This window comes from Vulpes vulpes, chromosome 2, assembly GCF_048418805.1.
Source record: "Vulpes vulpes isolate BD-2025 chromosome 2, VulVul3, whole genome shotgun sequence".
Classification (NCBI taxonomy): Eukaryota; Metazoa; Chordata; class Mammalia; order Carnivora; family Canidae; genus Vulpes; species Vulpes vulpes.
In genome coordinates, this window is record NC_132781.1 from 103,284,233 (window position 1) to 103,302,642 (window position 18,410).

Consider the following 18,410-nt stretch of genomic DNA (forward strand, 5'->3'; position numbering starts at 1 on the left):
ATGTCAACTATAACGTAAGAAATAAGGTTGTCTGCTTCCTCCAACACAGCTGGCTGAACAATTACCTTGGATTGGCCAAGGAGCATTACCAGCTGCTGATGCCCAGGTCTGCACTCTGTCAGACCAGGTGGCCATGGATCATTTGCAACATCTGGCTATCTTTTCCCTTTCCTCCCACCAAGGCAAATAGGACTGCAGAGGCAAGTAACATAACCACCCCAACGGGGTTACTCTCTGAACCTAACACCACCTCTCCCCTCTCGAACAGGACAATTTGTTTCTAAGAAGCCCTGTACCCCCCCCAAGAATCTTATAAAATATTTTTTTGAATCTCACTTACTACTATGTAAATCTCACCTTCCATCCCCCACTACTTTGCTTTTCATTGCTTCTAGATTCAAATAAAAGAGGAAACCAAAGGCCTGCACAGAAAATAAGTTTATAAAACCACTGCTCAAAACATGATCTCTCTCTCTTTCTCTCTCTCTCTCTCTTTAATAGCTTGGCTGTATCAATTATCTTGAAAATAACTCTTTTCCAAGAAACACTCATGTTGCTAATTAGTAAGAAAATTGGAATTACTAAAAGATGAAGATCACACATAAACTTCAAATTGGTCTTTCATTTTCTAATGTTTCCTGCTTGGAAATATAAATATAAATAAATTCTTGTTAATAGGTTACCTTCTGAGCATCTGTTCAAGACTTACTTGTAGATGCAAAGAAGACTTCCACTTTTAAAATTCTACCTAAATCACAAGTATGAAAATCTTCACAAATTCACATGAATATCGAGATTTAAAATAAACTAATTATCCATCATATCTTCTTCCCTCTGGTCAACTACCCTGTCCACAACTTTGTGTGTTTCATTAAAAACAACATTCCAGGCTATCTTTTCCAAAGGAGAAACTGAATATTTCCAATTACAAATATAATTTGGCAAGGAGTTAGTATTCAAAATACACAACGAATTCTTTACAAATCAGCAATAAAAGTAAGAACCAAATGATAAAACTAGGTAAAGGGAGACTTTTGGTTTCAGCTCAGATCTTTAGGGAGAATGAAAAGTCACAGAGCAAACTGCCTCTCAGAAATCAGAAAATAAAGAGGAATACAGAGATTCATGGCCAAGATCAGCTTAGCAAAGCAGAAGCCGGTGGAGCCAGAAGCTTGTAAGAAAACAAAAATGGTAACTCTGATGAATTGATGGTGACTGAATGTGGAAGTCTGAGAGTCAAAAACCTCCTGAGCCCCAGTCCTAGGGGAGGAGGCCCCTGCACGTTCCTTGCACCAAATTCTCATAGTGAAGACTGGAGAAAAATCCCCTTGGGTTTGCAATAGGAGAACAGAGAAACAATCATTTTGAAATACGTTAAGTCAAGAACTTTCTCCGTAACTAAGGCCTGCTCTCTGAGACAAGCAGCTTTAAATAGAGCCCTATTGGACCTGGGGAAAGAGCAGTAAGGTTAACTCCAGCCCCTGCTTGCCTTCCTGACCCAACTAAGGAAGGAGGAGGAAAAAAGGAGGCTAAGAAATGCTTATAGGAGTCAGCAGAGCCCAGGACTCAGGCCCACTAAATAACGGACACTTAACCATCAGGATCACAAGAACAACTCCCCACCAATGGGGTGCCAGTGAAACCACAGTGGTCATAGCTGAGAGATGCACATCAAAGACCTCAAGAGAGTTCCTTAAAGAGCCAGAGAAGGAGGCAGGGAATGGAAGAGACATGAAGGTTTCCGAAGTCTCTGACACTGACAGCTATAGCAAACATTCAACACAACCTAACCTCTAGCTGGCTTAACATAAAAGCTCACACTAAAAGCTGGATTATATCAGTTCCTATTACCCAATAACTATGTCCAACTTTCAACAAAAATAATTACAAGGCACGATAAGAGAGAAACACAGTTTGAAGAGATAAAGCAATCATAAGAATCAGACTCAGATATGACACAGATTTATGGAAGCAGGAGAAATACGGAGATTAAAATAAGTATGATGAATATGCTAATACCTTAGTGGATTAATATGCTAATGAGAGATGGAAACTCAGAGAGAATTAAAGCGAAATGCGAGAAACCAAGAACACTGTAACAAATGAAGGCTGCCTTTGGACGTGGCCAAGGGAAAAATCAGTAAGGTCGAAAATATGTTCATGGAAATTCCCAAAAGTGAAATGCAAAAAGGAACAAAATATCCAATAACTGTGGAACAATACAAAAAGTATAGCAGACACATGATGGAAAACACCAGAAGGAGAACAAAGAGAGGAAGGAGAAGAAATATTCAAAGTAATAATAGCTGAAAATTCTCCAATATTAATTCTCCAATATTAATATTAAAACACCAGGGATCCCTGGGTGGCGCAGCAGTTTGGCGCCTGCCTTTGGCCCAGGGCGCGATCCTGGAGACCCGGGATCGAATCCCACGTCGGGCTCCTGGTGCATGGAGCCTGCTTCTTCCTCTGCCTGTGTCTCTGCCTCTCTCTCTCTCTCTGTGTGTGACTATCATAAAAAAAAAAAAAAAAAAAAAAAAAGTAAAATTAAAGAAAAAAATAAAAATAAAAATAAAACACCAGACCACATACCCAGGAAGCTCAGAGAGCACCAAACAGAATAAATGCCAAAAAGATCTACATCTTGCAATAATACTCAAACAGCAAAAACCAAAGATAAAGATACTGAAAAGAGCCAGAGGGGAGAAAAAAGCACCTTATCTACAGAGGACGAGGATAAGAAATACATCAGACACCTCATCAGAGATCATGCAAGCAAGAACAGGGAGGGTGCGGGTAAAAAAGGTTAAAAAGAAAAACCCACCACCTAAGAATTCTGTAGCTGGTGAAATTGTACTTCAAAAGTGAAAAGAAATAAAAACAAAACACTCAAATAAACCCAAGGAATTTACTGCTCAGCAGACTTGTCTTGCAAAAAGTATTAAAATAAGCGTGCTGAGTTCTTAAGGAATATGAGGAAGTGAAATCAATTAAAGCAATGTTATAAAGGATGAGGAAAAAAGGAATTGAATATATTCTCCTATAAGGCAACTGCACTACCTGTGAAAAGATGTAATGTTATTTCAGAGTGGACCTGGATTAATTATAAATGAATATAACAAACTATAGGGCAAGCACAAAAATTCTTTTAAAGAAGTATATGAAAAAAAAAAAAGTATATGGACAGGGTTGTCTGGGGGCTCGGTTGGTTCAAGCGTCTACCTTCAGCTCACGTCATGATCCCAAAGTCCTGCAATAGAGCCCTGCATTGGGCTCAGTGGGGAGTCTGATTATCCTTCTCTCCTGCTCCTCCCCCTGCTCCTCTCTCTCTCTCTCTCAAAACTAAAATCTTTAAAAAGAAAAAAGTATATGAATATGCTAAGAAAGAATGGAATCCCATAAAATGTTAAACTAAAAGCAGAGACGGAAGAGAAAGAGAGGGTGATAAAAATATAAAAAAGAACTGAGAAAAAAAAAAAAGAACTGTAATGAGTGGAAATCAGTTGCAAATATGGTGAACATTAACTCAACTACAGCAACAATTACCTAAAATGTGGATGGTCTAAATATGCCAATTAAAACAAGAGACTGGAGGTGCCTGGATGGCTCAGTGGTTGAACATCTGCCTTCTGCTCAGGTCATAATCCTGGGGTCCGGGGATCCAGTCCAGCATCAGGCCCCCTGCTCAGTGGGGAGCCTGGGTACCCTCTGCCTAGGTCTCTGCCTCTCCTTCTGTGTCTTTGGTGACTAAATAAATAAAATCAAGCAAGCAATCAAACCAGAGACTGCGAGAGCACATAAAAAGAAGATCCAACTATATGCCGTCTACAAGATACCTACTTTAAATAGAAGTACACAGGTAGAAGAGAAGTAAAGGGAGGGAGAAAGGAACCAGGCCTACACCACCCAAAAGAAAACTGAAGAACCCATATCAATTTCAGACAAGGCAGATGGCAGAATGAGGAAAATTCTCAGGGATAAAAGAAGGTATTACACAGTGAAAAAGGGATCAATTCTCTGAGAACACAGAACACTCCTTACTGTGTATGTATGTGCCTAACAAGAGAGGGTCAAAATACATGAGGCAGAACTGATAACATCCAAGGAGTCATGGATAAACACACTAGCACCCTTAGAAACTTCTATAGCCTTCTACACAATAATTGACAGACCCACTAGGCAGAACATCAGTGCGGATACAGTTGAACACAACAGCACCAACTAGTCTAACACTTCATCTAACACAGCAGTACACAGTCTTCGCAAACTCACACAGAACCAGACAGACCACATCCTGGCCATAAAACACACTGTAACTATCTAAAAGAATGGAAATCACACACTATTAGCTTAGACCACATGGAGTTAAGTAAGAGAAATACAGCAGGAGAATCTCCATACATTTGGAAATTAAATAAATGAGTTAAAGTTGAAGCATTGAGAGAAATTTTTAACTATTCTGAACTAAATGAAAATACAACTTATCCAAATTTGTGGAATGCTGCAAAGGAGTGGTTAGAGGAAGATTTCAGCATTGAAGGCATATGTTAAAGAGAGAGAGAAACACTAAAATCAATAACTTAAGCTTCTACCTTAGGAAACAAGAGCAAGAAGAGCCAGGAGAAGAAAAGGAAGAATAAAATAGAAATCTGTGGAATTGAAACAGGCAAACATGGCAACTAGGTGGCTCAATCTGATAAGCATCTGAATCTTGGATTTGGCTCAGGTCATAATCTCAGGGTCATAAGATTGAGCCCTGAGTCAGGCTCTACACTCAGCAGGTGAGTCTGCTTGAGATTCTCTCTCTCTCTCTTCCTCTCCTTCTCCTCTGCTCATTCTCTCTCTCTTTCTGAGAGGAAAGGAAAAAGGAAAAAGGAAAAAGGAAAGGAATGGAAAGGAAGGAAGACGCCCAGATGGCTCAGCAGTTGGGTGCATGATCCTGGATCCTGGGATCCAGTCCCACATCCAGCTCCCTGCATGGAGCCTGCTTCTCTCTCTGCCTATGTCTCTGCCTCTCACTCTCTCTGTGTCTCTCATGAATACATAAAATCAAGAGGGAAGGAAGGAAAGGAAGGAAAGGGAAGGGAGGGAGGGAGGGGAGAAAGAGAGGAAAACAACTGGGAAAAAAACAACAAAATCAAAAGCTGGTTCTTTAAAATGATTCATAAAATTGGTAAACCTACAGCCAGGCTAGCCAAGAAAAAATGAGAAAAGAGACAAATTACTAATATCAGAAATGAAAGAAGAGTCATCGCTATGGATCCCATGGAGATTAAAAATTAAAGGTAACAATAATTCTATGCCCTCAAATTTGAGGATTTACATGACATGCACCAATTCCGTAAAAGACACAAGTAACAAAAACTCCTACACAAAGAGAAATAGGTGATCTAAATAGGCCTATACCTAAAAGAGAAATTAATAATTAGTAACCTTCCTAAACAGCAAGCACTGAGCCCTGACGGCTTCACTGGCAAAAATAAGAAGAAGAAATTATACCAATTCTCAAACTCTTTCAGAGAAAATGAAACAGAGGCTGTACTTCCTAACTCATTCTATAAGGCCAGCCTTATCCTACTATCAAAACCAGATAAAGACAGCAGAAGAAAGGAAAACTATAGACTACTATATCTCTTATGAACAGAGATGAAAAACTCTTCAACAAAATATTAGCAAATCAAATTCAACAACATATAATATGGATGCTATACCAAAACCAATGTTTTTTTTTTTTTTCCAGGAATGCACAGGCTATATAATATGCAGAAGTATTAGTGTAAACCATCACTCCAACAAGATAAAAAAATATCTATTTGATCATATCAACAGATGCAAAACAATTATTAAGAAAAATCCAACACGTATTCATGATAAAAGTTACCACCAAACTGGGAATAGAGGGGACTTCCTCAACTTGATAAACAACATGTATAAAATACCTAGAGCAAACCTACTTAATGGTGAAAAACTAGATTCTTTCCCTCTAAGATCAGTAACAAGGCAAGGATGTTCCCCTCTTACCACTAGTAAAGATTCAGTACTTAAGAAGAAGTCCTAGCTAATCCTTTAAGACAGGAAAAGAAAAGAAAAGTTTTACATATGGGGAAGGAAAAGGTAAAACTGCCTTTGTTCAGAGACAACATGACTATGTATGTAGAAAATCCTAAAGAAACAACGAAAAAAACTCTGGGAACTAGTAAGTGATTATAGCAATGATTCAGGATGCAAACTTCATGTACAAATATCAATTACTTTCCTATATACCTGTGTTCTATGAAAGAGAGGAGAAAAAGGCTGACAAGTCCAGCTTGATGAGAAGTGGCTTCTTAAGGGGACTTAGGGACAGAAGTGTGTCTTGAGAGGCTGAAAGATTAGTAGATCTCCACAACACCACCTCCAGTAAGACCTGTTTTGGGGCCCAAGAAGCTGGCGGGTAACTGCTGGAAGCCCACCCAGGAGGAAATGCTTGAAAATCATAATCCTATCTCTAGAGCAGATGAGGGACATTCATGGGTGTACTTAAGGGTGTGACCAGGCAAAAAAGAAAGAATATGAGAGGGACCTGTGCTCCAGAAGGCTTCAGGCCACAGAGAGCCATCATCTGCCCAAGATAGCATTGTTCACACGGCCAATGAACATTGGGAATTTGAAATTCAAAACAAAATACCATTTACATTGGTGCCCAAAACAAAACCCAGGTATAAATCTTAACAAAAAGTGTACAGAATCTCAATTCATATAAAACTCAGCTGATGAGGAGCCCGGGTGGCTCAGCGGTTTAGCGCCGCCTTCAGCCCAGGATCTGATCCTTGAGACCCCGGATCAAGTCCCATGTCGGGCTCCCTGCTTCTCTCTCTGCCTGTGTCTCTGCCTCTCTCTCTCTCTCTGTGCTCTCTGTGTCTCTCATGAATAAATAAATATTTTTTAAAACTCAGTTGAAAGAAATCAAAGATGATCTCCATAAATAAATTCCATGTTTACAGACAAGAATACATAATATGATCAAGATGTCAGTTCTTCCCAACTTGATTTCTATATACAACACAACCCCAACCCAAATCCTAGCAAGTTATCACATATATATGACAAACTCATTCTCAATTTTACAAGAATAGGCAAAAAAACCCAGAACAGCTGACACAATATTGAGAAAAACAAAGTCAAAGGACTGACACCAACCAATTTCAAGATTTCCTATAAAGCTTCAGTAATAAAGACACAGCAGTATTGGTCAAAGAACAGAAAAACAGATCTCTAGAATGTAACAGAGCCCAGAATAAAACCCACACAAATACAATCAACTGGTCTTTGTCAGAGGAGCAAAGACGATTCAGTGAAGAAAGGCCAGTCTTTTCAAATACTGATGCTAGACAACTGGATATTCACATGCAGAAAATCTTTGAATCTAGGCATAGAACTTATCCCTTTTTACAAAAATGAACTCAAATTAGATCACAGAACTAAATATAAAGACAAATCTGCACAATTCCTAGAAGACAGGAGAAGAAAATCTGGGTGACTTTGAGCATGGCAAGGAGTTTTTCCATGCAACTCCAAAAGCCCAATGTATGAAAGAGAAATTGCAAGGTTGAACATTATTAAAATTAAAAACTTCTGTTCTGTGAAAGAAATCGTTCAGAGAATGAAGAAACAAGCCACAGACTGGAAAAAAATATTTTCAGAACACGTATCTAATAAACAATGCGTATCCACAAAAGACAACTGTTAAAACTCAATGATAAGGGAAAAACACAACTCCCTTAAAAATAGGCAAAAAATGGAAAAGACACTTCTGTAAATCTAAGACTGTTCTAAAAAGAAGTCTACTATTTCAAAGGTATCTAATGAGAAAAGGAAACTGTCCAAAGAATCCAAAAAGACATTTCTGCGAAGATGATACAAAAATAGCCAATAAACACACAAAAAGATATTGAACTTCAGTCATCAAGGCAACCTAAACCACAGCAACAAGGAGGTATCATGTCCCACCTTCTTCTAGAAAGGTGAGAACAAACAAGTCAAATAAAAGCAAGTGTTAGCTAAAACAAGTGTTGGTGGGGCACTTCAGTGGCTCAGTTGGTTAAACAGCCGACTCTTGATTTTGACTCAAGTCATGATACCAGGGTCGTGTGAGATTGAGCCCCAAATCAGGGTCTGTGTTCACAAGGAGTCGGCTTGAGATTTCATCTCTGCCCCTCTCCCTCACCACTGCCCACCTCCCTGCTCGCTCCCTTGCTTTCTCTCTCAAATAAATAAAAACTTTTTTTTAAAAAATAGGGTTGCCAAGCATACAGAAATCAGAAGCCTCACACACTGCTGGTGAGAATACAAAATAGTGGAGTCACCTTGGGAAACTGCTGGTTCTTCTAAGTGTTAAATACAGACTTAGACTTAGCATTTAACCCAGCAATTCCACTCCTACATACGTAGCCCCCAGAAATGAAAATATGTCCACATAAATACCTGTATGTGAAGATTCTTCTTCTTCTTTTTTTTTTTTTTTACATTTTGTATTTTTTTTTTCCTCCAGGTGGGGTTTTTAACAGTCACTTTCCCACACTCTGGATAATTTCTGATCCCACCATTCCAGGAACCCTCGAATCAGCTAACGTGAGAAATTGGGAATGAAGACCCCTTTAAACTGCCATCTTGCCGAGGGAGTCTCCTTTTTTTGGAAAAAAAAAAAAATCGAAAGGTTCTTTTTTTTTTTTTTTTTTTAATCGAAAGGTTCTTGTGTGAGCCTGGATGAATCCCACTGTCAGCCCTCCACGGTCCAAACCACCCCATCTCACCTCTCACCCGTTTTTGGCAGGGAGAAGCGGGAGTACGTGGTCCCGAATTCTCCTCCTTCACCTTGTTAAACACTAGAGGGAAAGCCCTCCATGAATGGCAACGATTCACCTTCAAGCTGCCTCCCTTCATCCAATGTTAAAACCCTTTGCACATAAGGCAATGTGGAAGCTGATGTTTTTACTCATCTCACTGTTTTAAAGCACCATTATGAAGTCAGGTTGTACAGTAGTTAACAGTACCTTTTATATTTATATATCTCATATCTGTCATATATATGTGTATATATGTATACACATACCTATACATATGTATATATGTATACACATACCTATGTGTGTATATATATATATGTATATATATATATACACACACACACATACATACAAACTGGTAGAGGTAACAATGGATCTTCTTCAAGGTTTCCTGTGTGGTAGGCACCTGAAATACTGCATACAAGGGTCTTGTGTGATCTGTCTCCCTGCTGCTCATTGGGCTCTGTTCTGCATGACCAGGAATGGTGCTGGCAGGAGAGCTCAGCGACTGGAAGGAAATTCTGCCGCTGAGCGTCACTATTTTCCGCCCACTGCTTGTGCTCCTATCTGATCAGGCTAGAAACAACAACAAAAGATACATAGAAAAAAAACTCCAATATATAGATTTCTGTAGAATTTCCTCTTCTCCCACCTGTCATTCCTCTGCAAGGTATTGTTGCTATGTCCTGTTACTGGTTTTTGCTGCAACAAACCCTCTTTGTTTCAATCACAGCAAGAAACAAAAAATCCAAACAGAAAACCCCTCTGAAAAGAGTAGAAAACAAAAGGTTTGACCTACAAAAAGGGGAGGGGGAGACGGGAGGGAGCTTGGTTTTGTTTTTAAATAGGACTGAAGGAAAAAAAATAAATAGGACTGAAGACTAACATTGAAAAATCAGATGATGTGCAACCCTCTGTGCAAGGCAAAGCCCTCTGGTACTTCTGCCTCTGGTTTTGTTTTAAATTTCCTTTTTCTCTTCTGGGTGCGGATACTTCTCTCCATCCTCATGTTGTTGGTGTTTTGTTGTGTTTTGTGTTTTGTTGTTGTTTTGTTTAACTTTGTGTCATTACCTCAGTCTGCCCTCATGTCCCTTACACACAAACAAAATATTCCTTCAGCGGAGCGAAGAGGTGGCGGATGACCGGCACGCTCCATGACTGGCCCAGCAGTCTCTGCGTCGCCAAGTGGCCCATGTTGGAGACATCAGTATAGTGGACAGGGAAGCCAAACACCCTTTCCATTTCAGTGCACCATAAGATGTCCTCTTTCTCATTCATGAAGACGGGGACATGCTGGTCTTTGCCCTGCTTTATGGAGTTCGACCTAGTAGTAATGGTCCTCACTTTGCTGAACTTGGCTATCCTGCCGTGCTCCAGACACTCCTGCAGCTCCAGCTTATCATTCACAGTGGATGCCAATGGCCTCCTGTTCATACCAGGAAGGTTCCCCCAGAAGTAGTGGGCCCTGTGTGCAGCTGACACTTCTTTGGCATTAATCATCATAGGGTTGGACTCGAGAATTCGCGAGATGTCCCTCTTGTCACTAATGCCCACGGCCATCACATTCTCAAAGAGCGGAGGAAGGGGCGGTCATCTCCCTCCTTGGGCCGCGCATCATGCAGCAGGCGGTAGAACTCAAAGAAGAGCCAGCCAGTGGCCTCGTAGAGTCCTTTACGGGCAGGATTGATGATGGAGAGATCATTGCAAGGACTGCCCCCAATCACCAGATCCAACGGGCCCCACTCCTGGATATGCTTCTGCGTGACGCTGTGGACGTCCCCGACATACATGATCTTCCCCATCGTGATGGAGTCCTTGCACACCTCATAGGCGATGTAGCAGTCCACCTGAATCCCCAAATCCTTCAGCACCAGAAGCCCTGTAGCAATTCCATCAAATAGAGACAGCACCCGGATGGGCTTCCTCTTCTCAGCTGGGACAGGCAGGTAAGCCTTCAGAGGGTCAAATTCCTGGTCGTGGTTGTTGGCGAAGAACATCTAGAGCCGTGAGGGCCAGTCGTCCCGCCGCCGCAGTAGCCTGTAAGTGCCCTCGTGCCCACACATGTAGCAGTTCCAGGGGTCCTCCTTGATGGCTGCCGGGTGGCCCCCACCCCAATAAGAGATCCACACCCTCCACACAAAAACACCTGCAGCAGTTGTTGTTCCCACACAAGAGCACCTCGCGTGTCCCCTACCCCCCCACACACAACAAATGGTGTGGTAGGACTGGTAGCTGTCATCATCGTGGTGGTATGCAGACTCCAGGAAGCAGTTCTTACAGTTTTGGCACATTTCTCCAACAAAGAGAGGGTGTTCCAGAGTAACGTTGAGGCTCCCACAAGAGATGCAAATGTCCTCGTTCTGGCACTTCTGCCGCACTTCGTACACCAGCTCTCTGTTGTGCGTTCATCAATGATCTCCTTGACCTTAGGCTTCTCAGGCGTGCTCTTTCGGGGCTTTTTGGCTGGTGGGGGTGGTGCATAGGCAGCTGCCTCAGGTTTGACCCACATGTCTGTGTAAACTTCTTTGTAGGGGTTCTTCTCTTCTTCGGGTGGCTCCAGGCCCTTGGGGCCAGAAGGCTGGAACCCTCCAAGAGCCCACTCGATCATCTGTTTGTTCTGCACTTCCACGGCCTTGGCAGTGTCGCTCTCATCGCTTTCGTGGCATGCCGGGAACAACTCCCCCCCGTGGCTACCGGCCACCTGCAGGACTTCATAGATGGCTTTGCGGTACATGGGCTGCTTGTTATAGGTGGCCTGATGGAAAGCACTGCAGAAGGAGCTCAGTGGCATCAACTTCTCAACACACACCATCAAGAACTTGCCATCTCCAAACCACATGACCCAGCGGGTGCCTTCAGCTCCTCAGCTCCGGCCCATCATCCACCAAGACACAATGCGGCCTGGCCACCAGGAGAAGCCCCGAAGTTTCCCCCACACCAGCTCCCCAGTGCCAAAGCCCTGGCCGTCCTCGTACACCAGCTCATCATCGGCTGCTTTGGTGGTGTTCTTGTCCCCAACATCTGCCCCCACGGGCTCAGGTGTGGTGGCCACAGTGGGGGATGCAGGGTTGGTGGGCTGCTGCACTGCAGGAGGGCTGGCCTCCTCCACCTTCTGAGACTCGCCAGACCCCTGGTTTTCTTCCACAGCATTCATTACTGCGATCACCTTGGCTTTTCTTCTCAGCCCATAAGGCCACTTGCATCCCCTCTATGTGAAGATTCTTAGCAGCATTATTCATCGTAGGCAATAGGTAGAAATGACCCAAATGTCCAAACCTGGATAACGAGGTTAACAAAGCTGGTATATCCATAAATACTACTGGGCCATAGAAAGGTATGAAGTATTGCTACGTGTTATCATGTGGATTAAGCTAAGTGACAGGAGCCGATGGCAAACAAATCTACCCACCATATGATTCCATTTACATGAATTGTCCAAAACAGGTAAATAGAAACAGAAAGTAGATTAGTGGTTGCATAGGGCTGGAGTGAAGAAGGGTCAGAGGATGAAGGATTAGTGGTAGACAGCTACATGTGACAGGGGTTTGTTGGGAGGAGATGAAATTATTCTAGTATCGTGGAGGTGGCTGCATCACTTTGTGCGTACACTTCACATCCTTGCACGTATACTTGAAATGGGTAAACTGTCTGATATGTGTCTCAATAAAGTGGTTACAAAGAGTGTTACTATCTAAATGTTGATGACACCCCAATCAGAGTTGCGAGATTTCACAAAAGGAAATATAAAAAAAAACTGCACAGTTCATAAGTCCACTAAAAAATAAATAAATAAATTACTGTTTCTCTTAAGTTCAAATTAAACTGGATGCCTTGTATTTTATCTGGCAACCTGACTCCCAAGTCTATTACCTACAACCTAGAACTTACTAATTATCCTCAATTCAAAATCCAGGTATCCAACTACACAGTAGAAGTTTTACTTGGTTAACTGCCAAATAGCAAATGAACATAAAACTAAAATTGCCTTTCTTATGAGGAGATATTCATTTATGTCAGAAGTGGTAGGTCAGGACTTGTGCAGGTCTCTGGAGCCCTCTCTCAACCCCCGATGGCCTAGCATCAACAATCTGGTGGTTGGATTAGTGCGTGTGGTGTCTAGGAGCTGAGGTTTAACCAACACTGGGGAGGAGTTTCAATACGTTGAGAAACATCACCCTGATGGTGAGGGCAGGCTGAGCATCCAACTCCCTTTCTCAAAACAAAAATCACCTTCCTTCCCTCACCCATGGCTTCACTGCCATCGTCTTGACCTGGAAATCTCCAGGCCCATCCCATCTCCGTAGCAACTAAATTTTACTTCTAAAAAAAAAAAAAAAACAGTCTGATATCGTCATTCTGCTGCTTTAACCCTTTCAATATAGTGGCTCCTACCATGGTCAAATAAAGTCGAAGTCAATCAAGAAGAGGTCTCTGCCTGGCCCCCTGGGTGGCTCAGTTGGTTACGCCTCAACTCCTGGTTTGGGCTCAGGTCCTGGTCTCAGGGTCGGGACCCCGGATCCTTCACAGGGCTCCACACTCTGTGGGGAGTCTGCTAAACTTTCTCTGTCTCCCTCTGCGCATTCTAGCACTTGTGCACATTCTCGCATACGCGCACATGTGGCTCGCCTTCTCTCTCTTGCTTGTTGACATACTTGCAAGTGAACAGAATGGGTCAAAAGACACACTTGAAGTTTGCGTGTGATAGAGGCTGCGAGTGGGGACAGCTAGTAGGAAACAGAGAATGGACTAGAGGGGCACAGTAAACATTAAAAGCACATTTTACAGCAATCACAGAAAGATCCTTGTAATAGTACACATGCTACTGTGCCACTTAAATGCTAGCAACATCAATTTGTTTATTCATTGTTTTTCTAAAACCAGGATATCAGTAACTATGCTTCCTCACCACTTACCAGTCACATTTACTTTGAAAAACCACCAAGCTTAAAACTCAAGAGCTAGTGTAACTAAGACTTTGAAAAAAAATTAGTGTTCTTTTCTAAGTAGAAATAACAACCACCTGTCACTATTTTTTGGTCTTTCATGTGCTATAATTTAATACTAAATGCCTGCTTGTATTTGCCTAACCGATGTAACTATCAAAGAAAGGAGATCTTCACTATTGTATTTGAAACTCACAAACCACCTTGTTAACATTATAATTTCCATTTTTTTTTAATTTTTTTTTAATTTTATTTATTTATGATAGGCACACAGTGAGAGAGAGAGAAGCAGAGACACAGGCAGAGGGAGAAGCAGGCTCCATGCACCGGGAGCCCGACGTGGGATTCGATCCCGGGTCTCCAGGATCGCGCCCCGGGCCAAAGGCAGGCGCCAAACCGCTGCGCCACCCAGGGATCCCTATAATTTCCATTTTATAGGAAGGAAACAGACAGTGGCCATATTACAACTAAATAGAGACACACGTGCATGCATTGTTTTGGGCATGTCTGTTTAATGTGCTGATGAACACAACGATACACAAAGGTACCGTGGCAATTCCATAAAAACTAAATCAAGCACTCTAGTCTTTACATGTATTGTTAGGAAAATGCCACATCTCAACTTTTTCATTTCTTGAGAGTTGCTACTGCTTGAGGCAGGCAAAGTTCAGCAAATTTGATGGGAAAAAAATGGACTAAGATTTCTTCTATCCTGTGAAGCAAAAGCACATTGGAAGTGGCTGATTTTCAAATACTATACATCAGTAACATCCTTCTCTCATGACAGACAACCATAACAAATTCACCTGAGTTTGGTTTTGGCGCAGATAGAGCTAAGGCACCACAGGTATCAATTTCCTACAGACTCAAGTAAGACTCACATTTTTTATTCAGCTTGAGTTAAATGAAAAAAAAAAATGCAATTCATATTTCCAGAAGCAAAACTAAGCTTCTTAATCTCATTTTACTATTTTAAGATTTCTGATCACTCCCAGCATTGCTGTGTGGCAAGATCTCATTTCTGGTGGCTGACCATTTCCATGGCATGATGCTTTACCAAGAACCAGCTCCAGAAACTCTTTTTCTTCGTTTTGAACTTCCATGTATTTATACACAAAATACCATTTCAATGGCGTTGTGGGGAAAAAAAAAAAAAAAGCAACTTCTTCAAATTTCAGTTGACCTTGTCAAAGGTAATATTATTTATTTATTTATTTATTTATTTATTTATTTATTTATTTTTATTATTTTTTTACTGGAGTTCAATTTGCCACCAAATAGCATAACACCCAATGCTCATCCTATCAGGTGCCCCCCTCAGTGCCCATCACCCAGTCACCTCCACCGCCCACCCACCTCCCTTTCCACCCCCGCTTCTTCGTTTCCCGGAGTTAGGAGTCTCTCATGGTCTGTCTCCCTTTCTGATATTTCCCACTTGTTTTTTTTCCTTTCCCTTTATTCAGTTTCACTATATTTTATATTCCCCAAATGAATGAGACCATATAATGTTTGTCCTTCTCCGACTGACTTATTTAACTCAGCATAATACCCTCCAGTTCCATCCACATGGAAGCAAATGGTGGGTACTTGTCGTTTCTAATGGCTGAGTAATATTCCACTGTATACATAGATCACATTTTCTTTATCCATTCATCTTTTGATGGACACAAAGGCTTCTTCCACAGTTTGGCTATTGTGGACATTGCTGCTAGAAACACCCGGATGCAGGTGTCCCGGCATTTCATTGCATCTGTATCTTTGGGGTAAATCCCCAGCAGTGTAATTGCTGGGTCGTATGTAGGGCAGATCTATTTTTAATTCTTTGAGGAACCTCCACACAGTTTTCCAGAGTGGCTGCACCAATTGACATTCCCACCAACAGTGCAAGAGGGTTCCCCTTTCTCCACATCCTCTCCAGCATTTGTTGTTTCCTGAACAGGCCAATAGCCTGGGAGTAAATTGAAGCAGTCATCAAAAACCTCCCAAGACACAAAAGTCCAGGGCCAGATGGCTTACCAGGAGAAGTCTATCAAACGTTTAAAGAAGAAACCAGGGAAGCCCTGGTGGCACAGTGGTTTAGCACCACCTGCAGCCTACGGCCTGATCCTGGAGACCTGAGATCGAGTCCCACGTCAGGCTCCTGCATGGAGCCTGCTTCTCCCTCCTTCTGTGTCTCTGCCTCTGTCTATATATGTCTATCATAAATAAATAAATCTTTAAAAAAAATAAAGAAGAAACCATACATATTCTACTAAAGATATTCGGAAAGACAGAAGGAGATGGAGTACTTCCAAACTCATTCTATGAGGCCAGCATCACCTTAATTCCAAAACCACACAAAGACCCCACCAAAAAGGAGAATTATAGACCAATATCCCTGACGATCACGGATGCAAAAACTCTCAACAAGGTATTAGCCACTAGGATCCAACAATACATTAAGAAGATGCTTCACCATGACCAAGTGGGATTTATCCGCGGGATGCAAGGCTGCGTCAACACTCTTAAAGCAATCAATGTGATTCATCATATCAGCAAGAGAAAAAAACAACAACCACATGATCCTCTCAATAGATGCAGAGAAAGCATTTGACAAAATACAGCATCCATTCCTGATCAAAACTCTTCAGGGTGTAGGGATAGAGGGAACATTCTTCAGCATCTTAAAAGCCACCTATGAAAACCCACAGCAAATATCATCCTCAATGGGGAAACACTGTGAGCCTTTCCCCTAAATCAAGAACAAGACAGGGATGTCCACTCTCACCACTGCTATTCAACACAGTACTAGAAGTCCTAGCCTCAGCAATAAGACAACAAAAAGAAATAAAAGGCATTCACATTGGCAAAGAAGTCAAACTCTCTAAAAATAGACCTGCCCTACGACCCAGCAATTGCACTGTTGGGGATTTACCCCAAAGATTCAGATGCAATGAAACGTCGGGACACCTGCACCCCGATGTTTCTAGCAGCAATGGCCACAATAGCCAAACTGTGGAAGGAGCCTCGGTGTCCATCGAAAGATTAATGGATAAAGAAGATGTGGTTTATGTATACAATGGAATATTACTCAGCAATTAGAAACGACAAATACCCACCATTTGCTTCAGCGTTGAACTGTATTATGCTGAGTGAAGTAAGTCAATCGGAGAAGGACAAACAGTGTATGTTCTCATTCATTTGGGGAATATAAATAATAGTGAAAGGGAATATAAAGGAAGGGAAAAGAAATGTTGGGAAATATCAGGAAGGGAGACAGAACATAAAGACTCCTAACTCTGGGAAACGAACTAGGGGTGGTGGAAGGGGAGGAGGGCGGGTGTTGGAGGGGAATGGGTGACGGGCACTGAGGCGGACACTTGACGGGATGAGCACTGGGTGTTTTTCTGTATGTTGGTAAATTGAACACCAATAAAAATTAATTTAAAAAAATAAAATAAAATAAAAAAATAAAATAAAATAAAATAAAAAAAAAAAAAGAAGTCAAACTCTCCCTCTTCACTGATGACATGATACTGTACATAGAAAACCCAAAAGACTCCACCCCAAGATTGCTAGAACTCATACAGCAATTCGGCAGTGTGGCAGGATACAAAATCAATGCCCAGAAGTCAGTGGCACTTCTATACACTAACAATGAGACTGAAGAAAGAGAAATTAAGGAGTCAGTCCCATTTACAATTGCACCCAAAAGCCTACGATACCTAGGAATAAACTAACCAACCTAAAAACTACGTAACACTTCTGAAAGAAATTGAGGAAGACATAAAGAGATGGAAAAATACTCCATGGTCATGGATTGGAAGAATTAATATAGTGAAAATGTCAATGCTACCCAGGGCAATTTACACATTTAATGCAATCCCTATCAAAATACCATGGACTTTCTTCAGAGAGTTGGAACAAATTATCTTAAGATTGGTGTGGAAAGGTAATTATTTTAAATTAATGTGGCTACGAACTGCTGCCATCCTTAATCTCAGAAAATATATTCCTTCTAATTTTTGTTGTGACCATTCAATACTCAAGCTAAATTCCAGCTCATGAATGTTGTCCATAAGGAGCCTATACCTTCCTGCTATTATTTCATATTCTTCTTCTAAACAAGGGCAGGCATACGTTGGCTTCATTAGTGCACACAGCCAGATCACCACCATTAAGGGAAATCATCTAGGTATTTTTGGTAAAATCTTTAACAACTTCCATGCCCATCAGGGAAGTGGAACAAGGCTGATTTGTTCTGCCTTGCAGAAGGCAACAATTTGATCTCTGGTTTATGAGAAAGCACTCAAAATGTTTTTCCATATGTTTTCCCACCAAGAGAATGTGACATCAGCATGGTTTTACCTTTACCAGTGAATGCAGGCTTTTCTCACCAAACATATCCCAGAGGAAGGTCAGGTCTTCCTGGCTGTCCACATGTGGCCCCAGCCGGCCTGGCACAACAGCCAACAGCCAACAGCTCATACAGACCTAGAAAGTGAAAATAAAACACAAAGCGTAATTGTAGAGTGATCTCATTAATTTCACTTAAGGTGTGTGTGAAGGATGGCTGGAACATGTCTTTTTTACTGGATCAGTATTCTGGGCCATCAAGCAGAATGCTTCTCCGAGGAAGCCAAGGAACCTTTTGATTTTTACA

General features: G+C 41.6%; 1 protein-coding gene and 1 pseudogene across 4 annotated transcripts in view; both read right to left on the minus strand.

Moving 5' to 3' along the window:
- The window catches only part of LOC140595960 (uncharacterized), a 182,201-nt gene that overhangs the window by 153,905 nt on the left and 9,886 nt on the right, over positions 1-18,410 (minus strand). For all 4 annotated transcript variants that reach the window (XM_072742443.1, XM_072742450.1, XM_072742431.1 and 1 more), the window contains exon 2: positions 18,116-18,241. The gene's annotated coding sequence lies outside the window, so the exon portion shown is untranslated. The remainder of the gene's footprint in view (positions 1-18,115; positions 18,242-18,410) is intronic.
- Positions 9,918-11,997, minus strand: LOC112907456 (DNA (cytosine-5)-methyltransferase 3A pseudogene; annotated as a pseudogene).